Here is a 7,363-nt window from a genome sequence, read left to right on the forward strand (position 1 = left end):
ACCGGCAGGATGTCAATGAATCTGTAATACCTGCTACATGATCAAAAAAACTGAAGCTATATCCGCTTTAGGACACTACAAACTTGATTCTTGCACAATTTCTATTTAATATATATTGATAGGCTACCATGTTAATTATTTTTCTTAGAACTAACCACGTCAGCTCTTAGAATTAGATGCATCATTTAGTAATATTACTGGTGAAAGCATGCCTACAATGATAAGCTTTTAGAATGGAAATGCAATAGAGCTTCCATATTAGATGGATTTTATATGTACAGTTTACATAATCATTAATTTTAAATATATCAATTTTTTTTAACTTTTTGCTTGAACTAAAATTACTTTGGCATGAACAAAATAGGGTTTTGTTGCACAATTTTTTTCTTAGATTTTTATCTCTTGAACTTGATTTTTTTAATCCTATTTTAGAGTCAAGTATATTTTTTCCTTAACAATGAACTGAACTGAAGTCAATCGCCAATTCTTTCTTTATTGACTTGAGTAACTTTTTCAGAAATATAATTCTTATTTCAGGTTTTACTGTTATTTATTAATCTTCGTATTGTAAGGTTACTTGATTTGGCAAAATAGATCAATGCATGTATTTTTTAAATTTAATTGCAAGGTATACTCTTAAACATAGACTTGTAACCACTACAACAAATCTGGCCATTTACGACGGTTTTTTTGAACCGAAATTGTCGTAATTGAGCCATTTATGACGGAAAAAAATCGTCATTTTTGGTCGAGTAGTAAGTTCGTTTTTTCGTCACAAGATAAAATTGCGTCGGAAGTTAGGAAGCAGGGGCCCACATTCTCAATAAAATAATAAATCTACTTACGACGAAAATTCCGTCGTATGTTATAAACTTACGATGTAAAATATTGTCGTAAGTTAGTTACTTACGACGGAGGAATCGTTGGATGTTTTCTTGCGGGATCCACCTTTGATAAAAAAATATAAATTTACGACGCAACTATACGATGCCAATAGATATATATATTAGTGATATAACCAAAATTTCATATCACAATATTTGGTTTGTCATTTTAATAGTCAAGCATCAGTTTGACTTGTATAGCTAACTAGTGTTTAATCCTGAATTGGTGTTTCGATTATGTTAAAAATATTTTTCAACGATCCAACCGTATGGATTTCAATAGATATATATTAGTGATATAACCAAAATTTTATATCAAAATAATTTTATTTGGTTTGCCATTTTAATAGTCAAACATCAGTTTGACTTGTACATCTAACTAGTGTTTAAACCTGAATTGGTGTTTCGATTATTTTAAAAATATTTTTCAACCATCCAACCATATGGATTTCAATAGATATATATTAGTGATATAACCAAAATTTCATATCACAATAATTTTATTTGATTTGCCATTTTAACATTCAAGCATCAGTTTGACTTATACACCTAACTAGTGTTTAATCCCGACCTGGTGTATCGATTATTTTAAAAATATTTTTCAACGATCCAACCGTATGGATGTCAATAAATATATATATATTAGTGATATAACCAAAATTTCATATCAAAATAATTTTATTTGGTTTTCCATTTTAACAGTCAAGCATCAGTTTGACTTGTACAACTAACTAGTGTCAAATCCGAACTAGTGTTTTATTATTTTAAAAATATTTTTCAATGATCCAACCATATAGATTTAAATGGATACATATATTAGTAATACAACCAAAATTTCATATCAAAATAATTTTATTTGGTTTGCCATTTTAACAGTCAAGCATCAGTTTGACTTGTACAACTAACTAGTGTTCAATCCTGAACTGGTGTTACGAATATTTTAAAAATAATTTTCAACGATCCACCCGTATGAATTTCAATATATATATATATATATATTAGTGATATAACCAAAATTTCATAGCAAAATTATTTTATTTGGTTTGACATTTTAATAGTCAAGCATCAGTTTGACTAGTAAAGCTACCTAGTGTTGAATCCTGAATTGGTGTTTCGATTATTTAAAAAAAATCAATGATCCAACTGTATGGATGTCAATAGATATATATTTAGTGATACACCCAAAATTTCATATCAAAATAATTTTATTTGGTTTGCCATTTTAACAGTCAAGCATCAGTTTGACTAATACTGTTAACTAGTGTTTAATCCTCAGTTGATGTTTCGATTATTTTAAAAATATTTTTGAACGATCTAACCATATGGATGTTAATAGATATATATATTAGTGATATAACCAAAATTTCATATCAAAATAATTTAATTTGGTTTGCCATTTTAACAGTCAAGTATTAGTTTGACAAGTACAGCTAACTAGTGTTTAATCCTAAATTGGTGTTTCGATTATTTTAAAAATAAATTTGAACGATCCAGCCGTATGGATGTCAATATATATATATAATAGTAATATAACCAAAATTTAATGTCAAAATATTGTCATTTTACCATTCAAGCATCAATTGGACTAGTACTGTTAACTAGTGTTTATTCCTAAATTGGTGTTTCGTAATTTTAAAAAAAAATTGAACGATCAAACCGTTTGGATGACTATATATATATATTATCAATATAATCAATGTTTCATATTAAATTATTTTATCAAAATATTTAATTTTTTACTAAAATTCTTGAAATGTAACCCAAACAAATAAATGTTGACATTAATATGGTTGGATCATGAAATAATATTTTTTAAAAATTCAAATTATCAAAAATTATGTGCTAATTTATGACGGAATCCGTCATAAATTATTATCTGCAAAAAAATTGAGAAAAGTCAAATTTACCGCCAAAATTTTGGGAAAAAAGTTAAATTTCCCTCTTTGATAACTTACGACGAATTTTAATTTCCGTCGTAAATTGGATTCCAATATTTTCCCCTCCAAAAATTGGGGGAAAAAGTTAAATTTCCCTGTTTGATAACTTACAACGAATTTTAATTTCCGTCGTAAATTTGATGATCCGCTTTTTTCCATCGCAAATATTTCATTGTAAATTTAGATAATATTTTTTTATTCAATTTCAAGTTAAAATTTTAATAAAAATAATTAACTTACGACGAAATGTTTAAATCATCGCACCTTCAAATAATTTTCACTTTTATTTAATTGTGTCGTGCATAATTTTATTAATAAAATACTAAACTTACGACGATTTTGTTTTTCGTCATAAATAATTACGACGTTTTACTTTTTTTCCGTCGTAAGATTTTTTTCCGTCGTAAGTTGGCCGTCGTAATTGGCCTATTTTGTTGTAGTGAACAGAGTCGATATTTACTGCCTTTGTCGCGTGATAACATAGAACAAGTTGGGATTCTTCTATATAACCATACCATTTGAGTGTTAGTAAGGCTATGAGACACATGCCAGTTCCTGTTATATATTTGCTTAAAGACCTTTAATATGTTTATGACGCATTGGCCTAAGGACTCCTTGTGATACTAAATTGCAGGATATGGGCAAGGTTTCTGCAACATATAGTTTTGCATCCATTTTTCATGCTATAACGGTTGCAGGACTACATTTTCGATTATAATGTTGCTGTTAGGTCCCGAATTATCGTAGAAGGGGGGGGTTGAATACGATAATCACTAAATTAAAAATTCTTTCGAATCTTTAGCGGATAAAATATTTAGTGCTCGGTTAGTGTTTCGTGTTCTTGAGAGGAATAGTGTTTGGAACGATAAAAATGAGAAACACAAGATATTCGGGGAAATATATATTCGTATATAAATCCTCGAGGGTGTTGCTACACTCCGATAAATAAATTAACCGGCTACAATCTAAGAACAACAAAGTTCCTAGCTACCACAAAGATTTACAAATCAAATCCTATACAATAATCTAACTTTTGTTTGTACTAGGATTTAAATACCGGGTAACGATTATAATGCCCCTATGAATATACAAGAATTAAATCGGGCATTATAACTTTACTCCGGTGAGAAGTTAAACGGATAAACAAATAGTTTGAGCTTCTCTGTAAATCAATGCTGCCATTTCACTTCTCTTTTGAGAGAGAAGATGAACAAAAAATATTTCAGAATGAATGGCTCTATATCTTCTGTTGTAAAGTGTAGACTTTATCCAATAATTTTGTGGCTGAGAATTGAGGAGCTCTATGGCAACAGGTACATTCTTTTCTGTGGCGGCAAGCTGTGTGGTGACAAGGAGTGCAGGAGGAGTTACTGATTATTTTTCTAACTCCCCTGTGGTGACCACAGGGGGTACTAGTACATTTTGTACTTAACAAAACAAAAAAAAAACCTTCTCTGGCGACATTATGTTTTCCAGTACATGTTAATATACTTAACAACATATGTTCACCTATGGCGACAATCAAGTCATCCAGGTTCCCTTTTTTTCTTTTATTGAATTTTCTTGTTTTCTTTTTTTTTTCTTTTTTTTTCTGGTTTTCTTTTTCTTTTGTTTTTCCTTTTTGTTTTTCCTTATTTTTTGTTTCCTTTTTCTTTTTCTTTTTTTTCTTTTTAAATTTAAATTGTAATTAAATTAATTTATAAAATAAACTTAAATATAACTTATATAAATAAATTAAATTAGATTTATAAAATAAACTTATTTAAAGTTTATAAGATAAATCATTTTAAGTTTATTAAATAAATTATATTAAAGTCCACTAAATAAATTTATTTAATTTAACAATTAAACTTTGAACTCCGCTAGTCCCCTGAGCTGTTTGGTTGTATACCCCGCACACCTCTTCTCGTACTTTAACAGATAAACATTCAATCCAAGTACGTTCCTCAACTTAACAATCCTTCTATAAATAATACTCAGATTCCTTTCACGAGCTGTTGACGCCTAGTGCAACTGGTCTGGTTCACAGATGACTAACCCCGATTCAGGTCTTTGTATTATAACCTTGATTACATTGTTAAGCTTGCCTCAACTTTATTGCTTCGAACACTGACTGTCAATAAACAATTATACTTTCAATGGAATCCTTTCTGGTACTTTAGACAATGTCTTCATTAACCTCTGTCTATACCCTGTCTTCAATTCTTCAGATTCATATGCTCCAAACACTGTCTATCTTCAATCAATGCCAATACACTGAAATCTTCCGGTAGCACTTGTATACTGAATCTTCAATCTTTCTGAAATCCTGAAAGTCTTTAACCTTTATTCTTCACTGAGGCATGATCATATTAATGAACTTCTTTCAGTGACATGTAGACAGACTTCAGTCTTTCTTCTTATCTTTTGATTCTTTGTATTTGCCTTGTCTTTATTCTTCCTGATTTCTTGTATAGACGTAGTATTATTAACCTGTCATGTTCTAGTGTTGTTATTGTATTGAGTTATGACGTAACTGTTCATACAACTACGTAGTCTCACCAACAATCTCCCCCTATTTGATTGTTAAACTTAACAAACAAATTAAATAGAGAGGATAACTCAACTAACTGTTAGATTTTTAACGTAGCGGGGTCATGGTAAAACACTTTTACACATACAAAATCCAAATAAAAGCATATAAATCGTGAATAAAAATTCGAGGGATCGAATCTAACCTTTTAAAATAATTCGGAAACAACGATCAGAGATCCTTAGCAGTTGCTCCTCAAGTGTGAAGCACTCCACCGGTATCCACCAAGAAAACGATGTTAAGGAGGAGGAAGGAGGTGGAAAGAATTGGGTTTTCCAAACTTTTTGGGTTTTCGGGTTTGATCTGGGTTAAAATAAAATTAGGGTCTATAATAGTGTATTTATAGGCAAAATTTTCAGCTGAAATTTTCCCATAAATAATATTATTATTATCCCATTTATTATTCTCATTAATAATTAAAACACCTTTTAATTATTAATCCTTTTTCTAAACACTTTAGAAATAATTCTCTCTCTTGATTTAATTTCCAAAAATTAAATCCTTAATTAATGATATTAAGAAATTTTCTTAATTAATTTATAATCAATTAAATCTCATTTAATCAATTATTAAATTTGCCAATTAATTATTTATTTCATAAATAAATAATTATTAGCCATTATTAATTAATTCCTCCACCATTAAATCATTCTCTTTTTATGGTGTGACCCTGTAGGTTCAATATTAAGCCGGTAGTAGAAATAAATAATAATAAAACTATTTTATCATTATTTATATGAATTCTCTAATTTATTAAATATGATTAATTAATTAATCACATTTATTCTACATCGTGAGGGATACTTCTCAGCATATCGCGACTATCCGGATAATATGAATTCACTGCTTAGAATATCAAGAACCTATTCAGTGAATAGTTACCGTACAATAAACTCCTTCTACCCTATAATGTCCCGATTAAATACAAGGCATGGATCTCGTGTCAAGCCTATCTAATTTAATCACTTGCTTACCATTTACTATGCGTAGTTCTATGCAAATTAGAAACTCCTTTCTAATTTCATTCACTCTGGCCAGAGATTCCTGAACTAGCATAAGTGGATCAGCCTTGAACATTCGCTTCCTTCACTGGAAGGGGTAGATCCTTTATTGATCATACACTATCTTCGTGTACAAATTCCTATACCCAGAAGAGCCCTAATAATTGTCCCTGGAGACTAAGAACTAAACCAAAGCATAGTTCAGTGTACACAAGATGACTATGATGACCTCAAGTCTAAGGATACTTGTACAACTATCACTAAGCAAACAACTGCTGACACGTGAGTGAACTCCATCAGTTGTTCAGTTGGGCGAGTCATGTTCAGTGAACTTATTCTATAATAAGCACCTACATACTAGCTATAATGTCACCACACAAATGTCTATGAGAACAGACATCCTTCATAATGAAGCAAGCATAGTATGTACCGATCTTTGCGGATTATTAATTACCAGTTAGTAATCCTACGACCAGGAACTATTTAAGTTTAGAGTTATCATCTTTTTAGGTCTCACTATTATGATCTCATCATAATCCATAAAAAGCTTTACTCTAAACTATGGTATATCTTATTTAAACACTTAAATAGATAAAGCCCGTAATAAAAGCAAAACAAGTCTTTATTAATATCAATGAAATCAAAACAGATTACACAAAAGTTATTCTTAAATCCTAATACAAGATTGGACTTAGGACATATTCCTTTCACTAACAACTAGAAAAAGTAATGTACCAGGACTTGTAAATAATGCTACTGGTTTTCTGGATCAAATACTACATTTCCAGATTTCTTGAGTAACTGAAATGAAAGATGCTTGTTCCTCTAGCACTGAACTGATCTTCAAGTAGTTTCATCTTTATTTCCTTGGTTCTTCAACTCTCTGCCAGGTAATACTTCTCAGTCTTGAAGTAATCATCAGCAGCTTCTTTTGTACAACCACATTTCCTGTTGAGAAACACATATCTC

The sequence above is a fragment of the Apium graveolens genome, chromosome 6, assembly GCF_009905375.1.
Source record: "Apium graveolens cultivar Ventura chromosome 6, ASM990537v1, whole genome shotgun sequence".
In the NCBI taxonomy this organism is placed as follows: Eukaryota; Viridiplantae; Streptophyta; class Magnoliopsida; order Apiales; family Apiaceae; genus Apium; species Apium graveolens.